This window comes from Rhizophagus irregularis, chromosome 7 (assembly GCF_026210795.1).
Source record: "Rhizophagus irregularis chromosome 7, complete sequence".
Lineage (NCBI taxonomy): Eukaryota > Fungi > Glomeromycota > Glomeromycetes > Glomerales > Glomeraceae > Rhizophagus > Rhizophagus irregularis.
In genome coordinates this window covers 4,035,440-4,057,860 of record NC_089435.1, presented here as the reverse complement: position 1 = coordinate 4,057,860, position 22,421 = coordinate 4,035,440, and positions in this window count along the sequence as shown.

The window sequence follows — 22,421 nt, the reverse complement described above, 5'->3', positions numbered from 1 at the left end:
AATTTAATTTGCTAGACTGCGAATCAAATTTCAGATTTGGTTTATAATCTGAATTTATGATCCGATTTATAAAATAGATTTGATTTTAGTATTTGGTTTGAAATTCGATTTATAAATTAGATTTGAACTTGAAAACCAGACCTCAATTCGAATCAAAAAATTTAACTGGATTATTTAACCAAACTGAATTTCAAACCAAATAATAAATCAATTGATTTGTAGTTAGTTCAGTATTTCGCTTAGTTATATTATTAAATATTTATATTTTTAAATAATATTAATTAATTATTTTCTATTAACTTACAACTTAACTTGTATTTAAAATTTGTCCGAATATATTAGGACCCCGCGTAATATATATATAAGTCATAGGAAATTTTGAAAATTTTATAATAGCGCTACGCAAGAGTTTTTACTAAGATAATAAGCAAACTCAACATATGACCGATATTATTATATTAGTATTTTATCCGTTGATCATTAACTATATAGTGTGCACAGAAAATCAAGATTTGTTTTAGTAATACTGATCACTTCTAATATATTTATTTATCGTATTATTTTAAATTTAAGGTTTTTTTTTAATTTCTTATAACTACTATTATGTATATATTTAAAACCGCCTCATTTTTTCAATAATATCATCCCGACCAAAATATTCATTATAATATCTTTTTTCATCCCCTAATAGTTTTAAGATGTTACCATAGAGATCGGCCAAAATTATCCTAAAAATAAGCAAACAAAAAAGATGACATAAAAAAATATGCTGAAAATATGCAAACTAAATATATACAGTAAGTATAATGAAAATTTTTATTGATTCTAAGCAAATCCTTCTTCTAAGGCCACACAAATTCAATTTTTTGGTTCACGTAACATTGAAATTTAAAATCAACCCGGGGACCTGGGGTTTATTGTTTATTAGTAAAAAAAGTTTATATATAAAATCGTGACATTTGATTGGTTGACTTTTAAAAGGGAGGAATTTATTTTCGCTCTAGAAGTTCTCAGCCGTGTGATAAACTTACCCGCCAATAAAATTACGTCCTGATCACATGATAAATTTTTTATATATAAACTTTTTTTTATTAAAATTTGAAAAAGTGACCCGGCCGGGTGAAGTGAACCGAAAATTCAAATTTGTGTGGCCTAACTATACCTAAATTCACACATGGCTAAGCAAACGTTCCTATGAGTAATTATACAGGTCAAAGGTATTTGGTTTAAATATTCAAATCAAATTTTAATGACAAATCAAATTTAAGATTTAGTTTGAAATCTGGTTGATTATTTTAATCTGAAATTTGAATTTCAGATTTAAATCCGGTTTTTTATCAAACTTAGTAAATCACTTATTTGATTATAAAAATCCCATTCAGAATTTGGAAATCTGAATTTAAACCAGAATTCATGAATTCAATTCCATATACATAAAGTTTTCAGTTAATTTCAGTAGAATGGATGCAGAGCATTATCATTATATTAGTGAGGACTTGTAAGTTAGGAACATTGGATACATCATATCCATCCAATCTTTCCTTAACCGATTTTAGTGAGAAGTGATCAGGAAAATTGATCCCTTCATTTTCACATTGCCCACTATACTCCTTTTGAATTTTATTAGCTAACTCTCTTTGAAATCTAGAGATTCAGGATGAACTAGTACTAGCATTAGAGGCAGATTCAGCTAAGATTTTTACTATGGTTTCTACATCTTTTTTGCTAAGATTATCCTGGACAATTTGCTGAACTATCCTTTTGACAGTTTCTTCTTCTGGAATAAGATCAGACATTTGGCATAAATTCACTCCCTCATTTCTGATCCTCCTATTTGAAAAGTTATTTGACTTTACTTCAACAAATTTTTTGATCAGAAACTAATATAAATGCCTGCTCTTTGCTAAAATTATACCTTTTTTAAAAGTGCTGTTAACCCTTGTTTCTTTTCAATTTATCTGTTAAAAGCTTGAGTAATACTGGATCATGCTGGCTAAGTTTTTCATTGCTAATCTCTTTATTGAATTTGTGTTTTGCAACATACTTTATTACAATCACAGATATAATATATAAATTTAGGTTATAAAATAACTATTAGATTGTGTATAACTGTTAAGTTATACTATATCTGAAAAAGTTCAATTCAAAAAAATATTCTGACAATTTACTACCTTATGGTCAGTAAAAGACTAAAAGCTATTAGAGGATTGGTAGAAGGAAAAGAATAATATAACTTATGTAAAGAATCTTTATGGATATCTATCTTATAAAAAGTCTTTATATTTAAAATATACTTAAAATTTTATTAAAATATACTTAATTGATGATCTATTTAAAATTGGCACAGTTTTATAATTATTTTATAGTAATTAGTAAATTGTGAGGTTAATAACGATAATAAAAAAAACCGTTTTTAAATCTGACAAGTATAATAGAATTCCACCCACTACATAATGAAAACATACTACCCAGTAATTATTTTTCTTGTTTTACCAGGGATACTTGTTAAAAGACTTCATTATGGCCCATATATATTTACGATATTGGTAATAACTTTCACCTCTTTTACCTGCTGAATCTAAAAAAGACAAGAAAAATACATATTTTTTCATTCATATTAACCAAAAAACTAAGGCAACTTTTAATAACTGTGAATTTACTACAACAATAGTTGTTGGCAATAAAAATAATAATAATTTTTTACCAGGTTATATATATCAATATGAAGCTATTATAGAAATTGCCAATGATCTAACTAATGCTATTTTTAAAGTTTATTCCAAAGTAACACACTATTATGCTCCATTAATTATGGGATAAAATGATAAAAATATAATAAAAGAATTGTGTAATGATGTTTCTTTTATTCCTCAATTGTTTTTACTTGATAAAATCAAAATATTTATATATGGAACAGAATTTCATGTTGGACCAGGATATAAATCTTCTCTTTTTTATAAATTCAATGGGAATAAACAGGTATTATTTGTTTTCAAAATAGACTTTTTGTGTATTCTTAAAATTTATTTAGATCAAATACTTAAAAGTACAATTAAAAATAAAAATCCAATTAATGTATGGAAAACTTCAGGTTTGATAAAAAAATTCAATGGAAATCAACTTTTTGGTATTGAAAATTATGCAATACAGTTTCTAAATAAAAAGCAAAAAGTGCTAATTTGTTTACTTCAAGAATGGAAAAATCAGGACCCCAGAAAATACTTATATAGGTAAGGACCCAAAAATATTTTTTATTAGTAGCTCTAAGCATAGGTTTTTACTATGATCGCTAAGCATTGTTGATATCTAACCTTAAAAATTATATAAAAATAAGCAAATCAATCTTCTAACCTAATTAAATTTTTATTATAACACATATAATTTATAAAATATATTTATTAATTAATATATTTTATTAAATCCAATTTTAAATATGTTGTGAAGCTAAACAAAACATAATATACAAATAGATTAACAATATTCAATTAATAAAATTAATAAACAGTAAAAGAAAAATTCGAAATTAATACTATTACAAAAAATGTAAATTTCTTCATAAGTATTATACTTACACCCATAAAAAATTAATATGTAGGTAGTTTCGACAATTAATTTAAAAAGTCGATTTCATTTGACCAAAGAGGTGTAATTACGCTGAAGTTCGTAAACAGAAATAAATAAAAAATTCGTGTTAGTACTGTTATTTGAAAAATGCACTTTTCTCCAGTATTATACCCACACTCATGAAAATTAATATATAAGTAGTTTCGACCTTGCTGAACAACTTTCAATTAATTTAGAAAGTCGATTTCATTTGACTGAAGTGGTGTAATTACGCTCTGAAGTTATAAACGAAAAAGTGAAAAATTTAAAAGTTATTACCATTAAAAAAAATATGCTTTTCTATATAAATATCATACTTAGCCTTATGAAAATTAAAATACAAGTAGATTTAACTTGCTGAACAAACTTACTTAAGCATAAAAGATAATTTGATATAACCAAAGTGGTGAATAGTGAAATTATATTTTAAAGTAAAACATATTTATAGTAATTTTATTTAACAAAATAAACATGTATAATATAGTAATTTTATATTAAAAATAATACACTGAGTTTAATAAAAATTAAAAAGATACTATTGACAGATAATTAATAAAACATTGAAAAAAAAATGAAATTTCATCAAAAAAAATTTTTGTTTATGTATTTATATAAAATTGTGAAATGTAGTACAAAATTAACACTCACCATTAGTGAAAATAAAATAAAAATTAATTATAAATTCAATATATAATATTTTAAAAAGTTATATAAATATGAAAAATAAGCAATTAAAAACTCTTAGTATTTTAAAATAATACCAAAAACATGCAATTTAATTATCTTACATAGTATAAAATTAAGCATTATAAAATTCTTACATCATAAAACTTTTCTATGTTGGCTAAGCACCTTGGTACTTTACATATATAAACATTTTTCGGGATCCTGAAAAATCCCTTTATTATAGAATTACTTTTTGATTTTCACCTAAAACGAAGAACAACAGTAAATATTAATTGGTATTAATGCAGATTATATATACTGAAAATTATAAATTCAATATACAAGAATTGAAAGCATAGAATACTTTTCTTTCATGCAGATGACGCTCATATATAACTTTTTGGTTAAATGATGATGAATATTATGTAATTTTTTGATATTATTACTAAAAATAATTTTACAAATAAAACTAATTATAAATTTCATTATTAGTTTCAATTTTGGTCAAAATTCAGCCATTCAGAACAAAATTATATACAAATAGTGCTCTGAAATAAGTTGAGTTGACTCACAAGTTGGTCAAGTTGAGTAGGACCCAGAAATTTATGGGCGGACTTGTGGCAAAAGGGGGGGTTTGGCCAAAATTTTTTTTTTGAAATTTTATTTTAATTATATATTACTTTATTTAACCTTTCAGAAAAAAAAAATTTTTGTTTATAATATATTAATAAAAAAATTTTTTATTTAAGAATTTGCAAATTTTGTATTTTTCTATTATTGCATTTAACAAATAATATAGATACTTTAGAAAAAAACTAATGCTTTAAATGAATTCCTTGCAAAAATTTACTCTAGTTTGCAAAAAATTGATTTTAAAAATCTTTAAAAATGATAGAATAAATTATAATTTATTAAATTAACCAATAATATTAAAGTTTGATTTTTTTCGAAATCACGTGATTGTTCGAGCCCCACCTTTTGCTATAAGTCCGCCCATATATACAGAGGTAGGGTACACAGATGCATCACCATCATAGTGGAATTAGACGGAGTAAAGTTTTGATTTGTGTACAATTTTAGAATTTTTCATCTATAGTTAGGTCATCAAGATTGCGTATTTTTTATCAAATTTTTTATATGTAAAAAATTAGTTTGCGTATTTTTGACCTAAATTTGGCTAATTTTATATATATAATATATTTACTGTACGTACTTATTTAATTAACCGAATTGTAAGAAATTTTTAAGGGTTAAGAAGTGAAATTTTAGAAAAATATTATTAAAAAAATGGTAAATTCTATTTTTCACATTAGTATTTATAATATAAAAACCATGATAAAATAATTAATAACTTAATGTCTGAAATTTTATTTGCGTATTTTTGCAGGATTTTCAATATCAGGTGTCATTATCGTACTTTACCTATATAAAAAGTCTCTGGCGTACAGCCTCCTAGTAAAAAAATTTTTTGCCACCTGACCCCTATATATATATTTCTGGGTCCTAGTTGAGTCGAGTTAAGTTCGATTTAATAATTTTTCCAAATTGATATGACGAGTCGAGTCATAAATTAGTCACGAGTTGAGTCAATTTTGATTTGAAATCAAAATCGATGCAACTTGTGTGACTGAATTGAAATCAATACGTAACACAAATTTTTTAGATTATCTATAACAATTTTTTTTATATCGATTATATTGATTTTTTTTTCCTTCGAGTATTACAACTTCCCAATTTATATGTTAATCAGTTTAAAATGACCAAAAATTTAAGTTCTGGTAGTTCTTCACGAATTACTAGTACTGTTTAGTCTCACTTTATGTTGGTTAAGGAATCAACAAAAGTCTAATGTAATTACTACGAGTGAGTATATTATTTGTAATATATTTTTTAATCATTTTGTATATAAAATTGTATCAATTTAAATAATTAAGCGCTAAGTATAAACGAACTAGCAGAAACATAACAAATCTTCACAAACACTTACAAAGGAAACATTTTAGTAAAGTTGAACATGAAGCAGAAAGCACTGGTGAAATGGATAAGTTTGTTGCGAAAGAAATACCTGTAAGTTTATTTTCTTTCTGCTTTTTACATTAAAGTCATTTAAATTATACATTTATACAATATTTAACGATAAATAAAAATTACAGTATACTCTCAATATACCGAAGCCACGATATACCGAAGATCACCATATATCGAAGATTTTTGTATAACCATTTTTATTAATAATTAAAATCTTTTGATATACTGATTTTACTATAAAATTTTATATAACATTATACCGAAGTTTTCATTTTTACCGTTTATAATAGTATATAATAAAAATAAGTTCGTTATACTGAAGATCAAAATCATATGATCAAATGATGTTTAATTTGCATAACTTTCGCAACTTTATTCTCTTATTTTTATTTTTCAGTATTAACGTTACTTTGAAGTTAAATATTTAGCTACTTTAGCTGCTTTAAAAGATATGAACGTTAGATAATTGGATTAGCAACAAGTAAATTTGTAAAATTTGTTAAACGTAAAATATGTAACAATTTTCATAATATAATAAAGTCACATGATTTTAATCTTAATATAACAAAAAATTATATAAACTTTGGTATATAAAAAAATTTGATATACCAAAGATCACTATATACCGAAGTTTTAGTCTTGAACGGTGACTTCGGTATATCGAGAGTTGACTGTATTAATAAAAATTTAGCATTATACTGCAACAATATTTCGTGAATTTATCACTAAATGAATTGTCTGTAATGACTAACTCTTTACAGTTGTAGAAAATGAACAACTTCAAAAAATATTTTGATTATTATTCCCTAATATTAAAACTATATCAGCAGATACAGTCCGCAATGATATTATAGATGCATTTAAGGAAGAGAGAAATAAAATTCAAAATATTTTACAGGTATTTTTGGTACCTCTATTTTTCATTTAATAATTCTTATAAATATTAACACATTAGAATATTAATAAAATGCTCCAGGTCGTCTTGCATTTACACTTGATGTGTGGACTTCTTCAAACTTCCTTCCATTTTTCAGAATTACAGTGCATTGGATTTCCCAAAACTTGGAATTAAAAGAAATTTTGATTGATTTTTGTAAATTATCTGGCCCGCATTCTGGAGAAAATCTATTTCAAACTTTTATCCAATGTTATAATGATATGAGAATTCTTACTAAAGTAAGTATATTGATATAATCATCATTAATTCTTTATTGTTTTTTATTTATTTATAATTTATTTAATACAAATTTATTTTTATAAAAAATAAAAGATTATAGCATGTATAACAGACAATACTTCTAATACATATGGGCTGATTTGTCTACCTTTAATTAAAATATTGATTTTATTACATTTTTATTATATAAAATACTATATCATATGGGCCGATCCTTGGAATCTAATTTTTTTACACAAAAATAATTTTATTAAAGCAAATATAAATTATCATTTATATAAGAATAATAAATTTATACCAGATAATGCAAAAAAAAACTAATTAATTATATAATTTTTAATTTTTTTTTAATATAAGATATCATTAAAATTTAAAAGATCAAATATAACTCTCATGACAAAATCATTGATAATTCTTCGTAGAAATAAGCTATACAAATAAATTTACATTCATTTGAAAGAGAAAATCGAGATCTATCTAATGAATCTAAAATCAAGTGAATTGAATCACTAGTTGTTCAGTAATCACGTTCAGTATATTATTGAATTTTATCTAAATTTGATCATTAATTACTTCACATATAGTGATTCAATTTGAATGATCTTTGCTCCCTAAGGTGATGCCAACTTTTATCTTTAAAATAAATTTAAAATAATTCGTTTAATATATGTAGATGTTTAGGAATCATCAATTATATTATTAATATAAAATTTTGTAAGTTTGATAAAATCTGATATAAAAAAATTTATTAAATACCTGTAGATGCAAGCTACACGAATGAAATTATATTCATTTGAAAGAGAAAATTGAGGTCTATCTAATAAGCCTAAAATCGAATGAATTGAATCACTGGATTGTGAATAATTACGTCTAATATATTTATTTTTAATTTTTAAATTTGATTTGACTTTGATCGTTAATTACGCCTCATCCAGTGATCCAATTTTCCTGATCTTTGATTCTTACGATAGAGCAAATTCTCAGCTTTCAAATGAATGTAAAATGATGACGTTAGCATATCTCCAGGAATAATAATGCACGATTTTGTCACCTGCATAAAGTCCGATCTGAAAATTTTATTTCTTACCAAAAAATGCTTTCATAAGAGAATCCCAAATTCTTTTACTTTATTTAAAAGATTTTATTTGCCATTTAAGGATTTTAGTAGAATAAATCTAATGAAATAATTTTAAAAGATAAAAAACAAATATATAATTAGTTATTTTAAAAAAAAGAATATCTTATTATTCATTTTACAACTATTTTACATCATAATTATTTTTTATTTGCATGTATTTTTTACAAAGAAAAAACAATAAATTAAAGCTAAAAATTATGAAAAAATATGTCTTATCTATGTATATAAAATATTAAGTTTTTTCTTTTACTTACCACTTAAAAATAACTGCTATATTTGCTTATAAACTTTTTTGTCATATTTAATAAAAGTGAATAGAAAAATGATGGAAAAGTGATGGGAGTGATGGGGAAAAAGAAGTGGTTATTACCGTTATTTTTGAATATTGATTAAAAAAATTTTTTTATTTTTTATTAAATCTGAGTTACGTAAATATGTAACACATATTTAATTTAGATTTGTGTAATGTTAATCTTACTAAAATATTAAATTTTTATAAAAATCTTAATTTAGACTAATTCCAAAAATCGGCACATATGTAATATACAGTAAATTGGGGGTGAGTATTAAAAAACTTTTATTTAATGTTATTATACTATAAGTTGGTAACTGAAATATTTCTTTTAAATTAATATAATTCTTAGCACTTACTATATATCAGTCAGTGGAAATATCATTTCTCTTGCCGATCATTAATTAAAATAATTTTGTGTAACCATAATTGAATATATCACCACGTAGCTAAAAAAAGAAATTTTTAATACAATGCTTATACAAATTAAGTAAATTAATAGTTCATCATGTGTACTATAAATATTCGTCATCATTTCCTTTTTAGTAATATTTTTTTTTTCTTTACATATTACAAGAAAGTTCATTTCAAAAATGAAGTTTTCCTCAAAATGCAACTTAAAGGTGGGTATAAAATACAATTTAAATAACGCAAATATATATAATTTTATGAGAAGAAAAGGATTTATTAAGTTAAAAAAGGCAGTTATTTAGGGAGATTTTGTGTAAACTGCAAAAAACCAATTTTTATAATAAAAAAAAATTTTCTTGATTTCAATAAAACTTTTAACAAAAGCTTTCTTAACCAGCAATTATTTCATTTTTAAGTATAATTTGGTGAAATGAACAACTTTTGTTAAGCTTAGAATGGTGATTATTAAGCTAGATTTTTTGTTATTTATAAATTTTGTTGAATTTTTTAATTATAGTGCTAATAAAAAAATTTTTTTTTTATTAGAATAATATTATTAGGTCTATTTGGGCATTATAAATGAGGTTTAATCGCAAAAATAGTTAAATATTATGTTTTTATTTGTTTATTTAAATTAGACATTTAATGTTTAATTCTTAATATTATAGTAATCATGTAAATTATTATAACATTAAAAAAAACTTTAAAATTTTTAATTTTAGTTCGTTTAACAAGAAAATAAAACAAAAATTATTTATTCATAGAAAAATTCTTATTGACTATTAAGTCTATTTACTTTGTTAAGTCATAAATACAAATAGTATAATATGAATAAGTAAAATATTTTTATATATATATAAAAAGTATCTAAAGTAGCGTTAAAATAAAAGATATTTATTGAATATTTAAAAAAAATAAGCAAAAGAATAAGGTTAAATAAATTTTCTTAATTTTTATTAGTTTGTTGTATTAAAATAACCATATAATTGACTACTTTCTTTGGCCAGATGCAACTGAATAAAGTGAAGTTTTTGACTTTTAAAAGGTTTAAAAATATTTTTCAAACCTTGAACAAACATGTTTACTATTGTTGGAAAAAATGTTACATTGCATAAATATGGTATTACATTTGACCTGAAAATTTCGATTTTAATGTAATTTGGGCTGGCATTACGAATTCGGCCAGAATTAAGAAAATTTCGGCCAGAATTAAAATCTGAAAATTGTCGATTTTAACCATTTGTACCAATTTTGGCCAATCTTAAGTTTACATATATACTATATGCCATATAGCCATACTGTTCCAATAATTTATATTGAGATATCATAGTACAAAAAATCTCCCTCTAATTTTTGGGGACATTTCCACTGACTGATATATTAAAAATTTGTACCTCAACTTTAAACGTAAATATCTCCAGATCTAATGATCCAATCGGCAAGCTCTTTTTTCGCTCATATAGACCTGATCAAGGACTTTCCGAAGAGCCTAAAATTATAAAAAACGGATCAGTGGATCCCAAGATATTTGCATTTAAGCATGTTAAAAAGTTTGTACCTCAACTTTAAACGTAAATATCTCTGGATCTAATGATTCAATTGGCGAGCTCTTTTTTCGCCTATAAAGTCCAGAACAAGGGCTTTCCAACGAGCCTAAAATTATAGAAAACGGATCAGTGAATCTTGATATATTTGCGTCTAAAGATGGTAATATAAATTCTGATATAAAATAATTATTTTTATTGTTTGAAAATATCTATTATGATACCATCTTTTATATGATATTTTTATTATACTTTTATAAACATTTATAGCTACTAAGACTATATAAATTTTTATTTTACTTTATATTTTATTAAAATATACTTACTTTTTAATAATATATGTTAAAAATTCCATATATATGAGAAATGGGTTTTTTATTAGTGAAATGGGTTTTTTCACAGCTCTTTTACATTTAATAATTTAAGTTTCGCAAATGTAAATTTTTGTTCAACTTATTATTTAGTCAAGTGATCATCAATCAGATGATTTTTTGGTATTACAAAACAATTTTGAGTATTGTGCAAATCAATTCAATAACTCTTTTTAATGCAGAGTAGACAAATCAGCCCATATATAGGGTTGATCACCCTATCTCAGTAGTTGGTTACTGAGACCCTCATTAAGCCTGAGTATGGTGAGGTCGCAGGTTCGATTCTCATGATCATGAAAATAAAAAGAATTTTACTGCGGATGCTACCAGGATCCCGAAGAATACATATACAACTCAGATCCAGACCCAAAATTTTAATATAACTTTATACACCTAATTTTATTAGAAGCTTTATACAAAATCATCACATAAGTTCAAATTTTATTATAAATTATACAATTATAAATCTGAGTTTATATAAAAAAAAAATTTTTAAAGAAAAATTTCAAATAAATTTTATTGAAAATTTTAATAAATATTATTAAAAACTATTTAAAAATTCTAACAAATACTTAAAAAATTTTTTTTAAAAAAAATTATTAAAAAAAATTATTAAAAAATAACTTAAATAAAATTTTTAAACAAAATTGCATGTTAAAATTTTAAATACCCGATAGATATTGATGCCCAATATGTATAATATAGTAAGTTTTATGCAAAAATTTGGGTGTATACTACAAAATAAAAGAAAATACATTTTGTTATATATCTCACCACCCAGTGATCGTAAAAAGATGAAACACAGTTCGTTGGATTCGTCTTGACAAGACGAATCGAATGGTAGTAGTTTCGTGTTTCTAGGTGTGATAGATGATGAGCTATACCACACATCGGCACTTTGTATTTCGTCTACTGTGCATTTTTACATTTTATCACATAACTCGGCATCTATCGCGCCTAGAAATATGAAACTACCACCATTCGACTCATCGTATTGAGACGAATCTAATAAGCTGTGTTTCATTTCTCTATGATCACTGGATGCTGAGATATATAATAAAATGTATTTTTTTTAATTTTGTAAATGAATTTTAAAAAAATTTCTTCATTTTTATTAAAAAAATGTCTTTAAACAAACCCTTAAAAACTTCTTAAACAAAAAACAATTTCTATTAAAAAATATTTCAAGTGTTTTTTAAAACAAATAAAAAAACTCTTTATTAAAAAATATCTTAAAAATTTCTTAAACAAAAAATAAAAAAAAACTTTAAAAAATTTTAAACGTATATAAAAAAAAATTCTAATATCCGTTATACAAAATGAAAATCTTACTTATTGTAAAAATCATTATTGTTATACAAATAAAAATCTGACTTTTTGCGTAACTGCTATTTGGTTATACAATTTCAAACATATGACTTATTAAGAAATTACATAGTAAGTTTATACAAAATTGGATCCCAGTATTATATGTATTCTTCGGGATCCTATGCTACCACCAATAGCGTAAAGATACAGGGATTAGGTAGTTGGACTGCACCATGGTGAATTAGTGTGTACAGTTAGACCGCACATTTCAACAAAGGGTTATGGTGTCCTTCTAACATTCCCTATGAGGTCATTAGAATATTCAGAGTCCTGTCCGTAAGATCACTGCTTGCATACCTTAGGGGTAATTTCCTGTCCAGATGGTCACTCAAATGATACCGCTTGGAGTCCAATGTGGCTAGATGGTTATTATAGATGATAAAATTCTGGGTGCAATGACTTTGTGGTAGTTTACCTTCTAATAGGTTTAGGCCAACTAGGATATTACTGAACAGACAGGTGTACTAGGTGAGGTATGGAGTTCAACTCCCCACTAGGCGGGTACCGGGTGGCAGCTTGGGTGGTAGGGCACTACTAGGAATAATCCCAAACAAGCGAGTTATACTATCTCATATTCTCTGTCTCAAATGCCACTACTATACCATTGGAGGATTCACAACTGTCAACTGTACCTTGGGGCTAAGAAATCGTGGGGTTGTAGTGGCCTTGAGTGAATCTTAGTTCAGTTCTGAAGTATGAATGTTGGTATAGAAGGGTAGAGCTCCAAACAGGTCAGCCAAATTCAGGTAACCTGACCTGACCTGACCTGAAATTCAGGTCAGGTATGAGATTTTTAAAAAAAATTCAGGTCAGGTATGAAGATTGACCTGACCTGATTGACCTGTTGACCTGAAACTATTGATTCTACTATATAATAAAAGTGAGTTGCAGTATTGGGATTCACTTTTTTATATGATTTTAATATAAAAATGTTGAATCGCAATATTTCAAGAAAAAATGTTGCGAAAACGTTTTTTCATAATATTATATTAAAAAAATGGTTCGTAACATTTTTTTTGATATTTCAATAATAATGTTGCGAAAACATTTTTTTCATAATGTTATATTAAAAAAAACATTTTGCAATATTTTTTTTCAATATTTTAATAAAAAACGTTGCAAAAACGTTTTTTTTCATAATATTATATTAAAAAAAAAAGTTTTGTACCGTTTTTTTTCAATACTTTAATAAAAATAGTCCTAAAATTTTTCAGGTTTCAGGTCAGGTCAGGTCAAACAGACAACCTGATATAACCTGACCTGATCTGACCTGAAAAAAATTTCAGGTCAGGTTTATCAATTAATAACCTGACTGATCCGACCCTATTCGAAATTTTACTACGGAAGGGTTTCTAGATGATTGCCATTACACCTGCACTGAAAGTTCTCCATTACTAAGACATGCCAGGATGGCATATAAATTTAAGCTTGTCTTGCCTCTAGTATGGATATAAGATAAGTAGGGGGTTATAGCTAGCCAGTTAGTATTTCGTTGATGGATAGGAACTATCCTGAGGTCAAACTAAAATGGCAGTTATAGACTTGTAGTGATAAAAAGATTTGGCCTACTGACATCAGTTGGATGGTAGTCATTGGTCAACATTGGACTACCAAGCTATAAATAGATTCTTAAATGTGAACTTTTACCTTGAAACAAATACAGACAAATCAGCCTATATGAATGATACTTTAATAAAGTCACTAGAATCAGTTTGTCAAGAGAGGAGTATAGATTTTATCACAAAAAACAATCACGTTCGATGTCTGGCTCATATTATTAACCTTGCCACACAAGCAGCTCTTTCTAGTTTAAAAGTTGAATATGTGGAAAATGAAAACATACTTTTAAATGATACTGATGAAATAACTAAAGTAATTCCAAAGGTTAGGTTAAATTGTTAATTTCCAATCCACCACTCAACAATACAAAATTGATTAATAGATCCGTCACAAGCTTTATATTTGAATGACATTGATCGGCACATTTCAATTCTGATTTTGTCCTACATAAGTCATGCTTAATGTAACCATACTTTACCAATCAATAATGCAAAACGTAAATATATCACAAAAAAAAAAATTTTTTTTTGTTTACTATAAAATTTAAAGAATTTACTTTGGAGAAAGTCACCATTCCAGCTCATATTTTAGGTAACCTTGCACCAATTATTTGCAAATTTTGCAAATTTTACAAGGTTTTTTTGTATTATTATATAATATATGGTATATTTTTGCTTAGATTAACAAAATAATATTTTAAAAAAAAGAAAATAAAAAAAATTTTTTTTTTTTTTTTGGCAATGTTTTAATTTTACCAGTTTTATAAAACTATACCTAAGTAGTGTAATACCTTTTTTTAATGTATTTTTAGGGCATTTATATTACAACAAAATGTTTTCAAACTTGTGCAAACACCATTCAAAAGCAATAGTATTTAATATAAAAATGTCTGACAAGATTAATTATAGATTGCTGATCATTTTGTATTGCTGAGTGGTGAATCGGCAATTAATGTAATTATATTATTATATGATTTAATTGATTTTATATTATATTTATATTTTATATCTATAGCTTCGCAAACTTATTATTAAAATTTGCATATCCCCCAAAAATAAGAGAAATTGGCATGTCAATGTGAAGCTGCTCACCTTCCAAACAAAGAACCTATATCTGATGTGAAAACGAGGTGGAATTCAACTTACGCGATGATAAACGAAGTTGTGAATTACGAGAGGTAATTTTTTACTATTAATGATGATTATTAATAAAATTTTTTTATATAAATTGTATTATTTACTATTTAATTATTTTAATTATACTAGGCTTTGGATAATACTGTAACAGCAGATAGAAATTTAAGAAAATGGGAGTTAGTAGATTCCAAATGGAAATTATTGGAAAAAATTAAAAATTTATTACATGTAAGATTTATTATTTTATTTATTTATAAATTTATATCATTATATGTAATTGTCCTATTAATTTTTAATTTTTATAATTATATTAGATATTTTCTTATACTATAAATCATATTTCCCATTTGTGATTCCTAACAATCTCAAACTCTGTGCCAATTTATAATTAGCTTATGGATGAGATCAAAGATCTTTAAACCAACAAAAATACAAATGAAGTTATAAAAATAGCAGCAAAGAATGCTATAGAAAAAATTCAAAAATATTACCACTATACATCCGCCTTAATGTATAATATATCTACAGGTATATTTTTTATATTTCTATGTTAATATTGTATTTTTTCTTCTAATTTTAACATTTTTAATATTTCTTTAGTTCTTGATCCCCAATTAAAACTTCAATACTATAAAGATAACAATTGGAAAGAAGAATACATTACTGAAATATGAACAAGTGTTTTTAATATACTATATAACACACAATATGCATCTTCACCATCAATGACTATTGAATCAGATCGAAATAGTGAGTCTAACGATAACCTATTCCATCACATATATAAAAAAAGATGTTCAACAAATGAAAATGAACTACATCAGGAAATTTTATAGCGCGAAAAATTGCGTAAGTTTACGATTTTGTAAGTTTATGAAAGTTTATGGCATAATATTTCGAAAAATTTCAAAATATTACGTAAGTTTACAATTTCGTAAGATTTATGTGATATTACGGTTAAAATATTACGTAAGTTTACAATATCGTAAGATTTACGCAATATTACGGTCAAAATATTCTGCAAATTTACGAAACTGTAAACCTGCGTAATATTACGGTTGAAATATTTCGAAAATTTACGAAACTGTAAACCTGCGTAATATTACGGTTGAAATATTTCGAAAATTTACGAGACTGTAAACCTGCGTAATATTACGGTTGAAATATTTCGAAAATTTACGAGACTGTAAATCTGCGTAATATTACGGTTAAAATATTTCGAAAATTTACGAGACTGTAAACCTGCGTAATATTACGGTTGAAATATTTCGAAAATTTACGAGACTGTAAACCTGCGTAATATTACGGTTAAAATATTTCGAAAATTTACGAAACTGTAAACCTGCGTAATATTACGGTTGAAATATTTCGAAAATTTACGAGACTGTAAACCTGCGTAATATTCCGTTTCGAAAATTTACGAGATTGTAAACTGCGTATGCAGTAGAACGTATACAAGGGGCATGTGATACTATTGAATAATCAAAAATAATATAAACACCTTTTCTTTTATATAAACACCTTTTTTTTTAAGTTTGGGAAAGCAAATTTATTTTTATTTACGAATTTTTTATTATTTACAATTTTTATGTTAAAAATTAAAGTAAATTCTAATTTTTATTATAACTTAATAAAAAAATATACATTTGATACTTGTTCGCTACTATTTTATAAAATAGTACCCAGGCTGTACGGCGTGGACGTCAGTATCAGTCACAGCCCAAAAAAACGTGAGTCTCCAGCCGATATTTGGTCACGGACTGGGCCTAGCTACTCACTTAATAAATAAAAAAATAAAAATAATTATCTTCTACGATACGTAGGTAAGTTTCTCCTTCTCCTACGATCGTCACGCGTATCTAAAATTGATCAAATTTATCAAATTTAAAATGTGAACGTAAAATAGAATGTAATATTAATTATAAAATTTTATTATAGTATAATTACCCGGCCTCTCCCAAAATCTCGTTCTAAATTCGCGATAATATCTTTGGCCGGTACGCGTCCACAGCCGCCGCCCAGGCCGATCAGGGGTACCATTACGATAAAGGACATAGTTCTAAATATCAAAATCAGTTTGAATATTCGGTAAATACATTTAATTTAAATGAATGTAATTTTATTTATTTACTTACATGGTAATCCCCGACGAGGTTCCTCCACTTTTGGCTGCACTGTTGCCCGGAAACCCTCGTTCGAAATATTCTATTTATTCTGATTCAATTAAATGGATTGGTTAATTTGAATTTAAATTCTTTCTTAAAGAAAATTATAGATATTAGTCATATGAACCTATTGGCAACAGAGTCCCAAAAATCATGGCGGCTTCTACCATTAATATTATGGTAGGCGCGGTTTCTGTCGCGGCGTATGTCAACAAGTTCGTCCATCATAGCCCAGTTCCAATGGACGTTATAGGAACGATGACGTGTTTGGCGAGGCATTATTAGATTTGATTTTATTTTTATAATTTGATTTTGGGATGAGTAAAAATTTGAAAGAAAGTCGTAAAATGTCACTTTAAATAAAATTTGAACAATACCTCTTTGGTTTGATTTTATTTCTCGTTTCAATTAAAATTTAATTTATTAGACTTTTCATCATTAAACATATTAATTAAATCTCATGCGGATATGGATTATCTAAATATAAATATCATGATTCTTAAATATAGATATAAATCACTTAATTTATTTTAATTTTTTTTTAAAAAAAAATCTTAGTTTGATTTCAATTAAAAATAATTAAAAATCATGTACATGTTTTGGTTATTTAAATATAAATATCAATATATTATATTTAAAAATAAAACAATTTATTATTAGCACATTCTATTGAATTTTTAAAAAAAAATCATCAATATATCATATTTAAAAATAAAACAATTATATTCTGATTAAATATTTTGCGTACATTTCTTAAAAAAATCATAAAAAAAATCTTGTACGTCGTACATGCAATTACTAAATATCATCCCCTTGTGATAAATAAAAAATTACGCAACACAAATTCAACACAAACTCAACACAAATTTAACAAATTTAACGAAATTTGGCCAAAATTAACAAATTTTTTACCAGAATTATCAACACAAATTGAACACAAATTGAACACAAATTTCAGTCACGATTTATTTATGTCACACCCGCTATACGATGTACATGATTTCTGGCCAATCAAAATTAGGCTGATCCTTGCATGTGATTTAATCATTTAATCATTTAATCATGCACGCGTTTTTGTCTTATTTATTTTTGTTTCTTATTTCTTTATTCTTTTGTTCAATATTTTTAATTTTTTTGTCTCTTCTTTCTATTATTTCTTTAATTATATACAATATATTTACATATATTTCATAATTTATTGCTTTGCAGGTATAGAAATATTTGTTTATTAATACTAATTATTTTCATTTTTTTTTACCTCTTTGTTATTTTGTATCGTAATACTAACAATAATATCCATGTTTCCTTTATTCCTTTTTACTTGTACTTTAATACTAACGATACTAACAATACTAACAACATGTTTATTTTTTCCTTTCTCTTTATTTCTTTATTCTTTTGTTCAATTACTTTGCAGGTATAGAAATATTTATTTATTAATACTAATTATTTTAATATTAACGCGTTTTTTTTTACCTCTTTGTTACTTTATGTCGTAATACTAACAATACTATCTACGTTTCCTTTATTTCTTTTTACTTGTACTTTAATACTAACGATAATATCTATGTTTCTTTTACTCCTTTTACTGTTTCTTTAACTCTTTTTACCTTAATACTAACAATAATAACAATATTTCTTTTATCTTTATATCTAATACTAACGTTACTATAGCTGTTTCTCTTCTTTTTACGTCTAATAATATTGTTACTCTACTCTTTCTCTTTTTTACTTTTATGTATTCTGTATATATTAATAAATACTTGTAATTTTTTATGATTATATCTAATAAAACATACATTATATAAACTTATAGTACAGAAAATGAAGTATTATTTATCGAAATATTTTGAAATATTACGAAATATTAAGTTGTGTAAAATCACAGAATATTACGAATCGTCAAATTATGGAACATTACGCATCATAGAATTTCGAAATATTTTAAAAAGTTGCGAAGTATTACGCAGTAAAATTACGGAATATTACGAATCGTAAAATTACGAAGCCTTGCATACAGTAATATTTCGAAATATTTTAAAAAGTTACAAAATATTACGCTTACGCAAACTTGCGGCGGGTCTGAAAACTTACGAAATATTATGTAAAATTACGAAATATTGCGAACCGCAAAATTACGGAATATTACAAATCGTAAAATTACGAAGCTTTGCATATCGTAATATTTCGAAATATTTTAAAAAGTTACGAAATATTACGCTTACGCAAACTTGCGGCGGGTCTGGAAGCTTACGAAATATTATGATGTGTAAACTTGCGCAACTTTTCGCACTATATAATTTCCTGATGTAGAATTGTTTCTTGGATATCCAGTTTTGTCTGCAGAAATTAATATACTAGAATGGTGGAAGGTACAGTATGATCAAAATTAAATAATTTCATATTAATTATATTAATTTTATATTAATTTTTATTTTTTATATATTATTTTTTAGTTAAACGAATCTCAATACCCTCATTTGGCAGTAAGGTGATACAAAGTGGTAAAAATGGTTTTCATAGTCTGGCCGGATTAGTTTTGTTAAGTCTTAAAAAAAAATTTTTTATATTATTACTATGCCGGGTGAGAATTTTTTAAAAATTGAAAAAAAATTTCGCATATAAAATTTTTGAAAAAAAAAATTAAAAGCCGGGTTGCCGGGTTATTGATGAAATTTTTATATTATGAAAACCATAAAATCAAGTTTGTATGGCCTAATAGTTCAAGATTACCTCACTAGTATTTCTGGTAAATATACCTTTAATAAACCATTAAAACTACAGTTATTGGTTTTAAAAATATTTTATTTAATATTTATTTATATTTAACATTAGCAACTAGTGTTCCTGTTGAAAGAGCTTTTTCTGGCGGAACTGATCTTATGACACAAAAAAGATGTAGTCTTTCAGCTGAAACAATCCAGACGTGTATGTGCCTAAAGTCTTAGTGAAAAGCGGAATTATGATAATTTTTTATTTACGTAAATACTTTTATATAATATAATCAATATAAATTTGTAATATGTTTTAATTTTTAATGTTTGCTATTTACATTATTTTATTAAATAAAAAATAAGTAATAATATAAATAATCTATATAAATCATTTACACTTTACAATGAAGAAATATAAAAAATTTGAGTCTGATTCAGTTTAAACTTGACTCGACTCAACTCAAACTCAGAGTTAGACTCGAATTGATTTAAATCGATTCAATTTAATGCTTTTATAAGTCAAGTCAAGTCTAAAAATATTATAATTTTAACTCGACTTGATTCAATTTTTCTGAGTCAAGTATGATTTTGTTCAATAATTAACTTGACTCGACTTATTCAGAATACTATATACAAACAAATGGTTATAATTAAGGTTGCTTGTCTAAACCTCTTCAAAATCCTATGATTAGTTTCGTCAAAATTTTACTATAGATTTATTATAGTTTCGGCAGAGTTTCGGCAGTTTCGGCATTTATAATAAGTTTTGGCAGTTTCGCCTTTCTCCAAAGTTTTGCCAGTTTTTTAATATAACTTTAATATAGTTTCGGCAGAATTTCGCTTTTCGGCGAAACGCCATCTTACCTAAACCCCTAGGTTTCGGTAAGCAACCTTAGTTATAATGTATCTTTACTGAATAAACCAATTTTTCATTGAACAAAACTTATTACTGAAGCTCTAAATGATCTGGATTGATCCAGGTTAAAGAGTAATCTAAGACCAGACTGAAAAATTGCTTCATTTCAGTCCAATTTGGATTATGTTAAAAAGATAATCTAGGACCAGACCAGATCAGACTAATTATTTAATTCAGTCCAGTCCAGTTCTATAATAAAAAATCTGAAATTCTGATTGGCTGTTATAATATCATATGATCAAAATTAAAATTTTTACTAAAATTATAACTGTATTCTAATTCCATAATTCTGGTTCTGTAATGATCTACCTGATATGTGTAACTTTGATTTAAGCCTATATTCACTTTGTGTAATATATATATTATATAAGAAAATTATACGTCTTTATACACTAATATTATACAAAGTAAACATAGGCTTAAAATAAAACTACACTTACTATAGAACCAGAATTATAGAATTAAAATACAGATAAAATTTTGGCAAATTTTCAGTCCAGCCTGGTCCTAACTTGTTTAATTCAGTCTGGATTAGATTTATAATTTTGGACCAGACCAGACCAAATCAGACCAGACTAAATATTTCAGTCTGGATTGAAGCATCAACCCAAACTGGACCAATTCTAATTTTCGTTTTGGATTGCCAGATTAGGCCCAGACCGGTTAGAGCTTTACTCACTACTGAACAATTACAACAATTTGAATTGTTTTTTTCTATAAAAGAATATGTTAATATGAGTTCTTATAAAACTGACAGTGCAAATAATAAATTACCTGTACTTTATTTGTAAAATTACAAATAAGTATTATGGAAAAAATTTCATGAACAATATCCTAATAAAATGTATAGAATTACTTTTATGATATGATTAAATGGTAATTATTTTATATATAAAGAAAATTTAAGTAGACTTTATTCAGAATGTAATAAATGTAGATATCAAGTATTTGCAAATATTAAAAAACTAATAAATATTAATATTACAGACCTGGTACTTTGGGTAAGATAAATGTAGTGTTATCCTGTTAATGATTAAAGTTAACTGAAAAACTTTAACGTTTTAACAAATTCTTAATAGAAGAATCTTAAATTGGTCATAATAATCATGTGAAATAACGTTAGATATTCAGTTAAAGAAAATAGACTTTTATTAAAATAATATAAAACTTTAAATATGATGAAGAATATAGATAATCTTTTAGTTGCAAAACTATCTTGAATTATATTACTGGAAATAATGCTCTTTTCATATAACTTGAATATTACAATACAATTCTTAATTATCAAAACTATCTGTAAACTAACTAATTTCCCTTCAACTTAGTAAAATA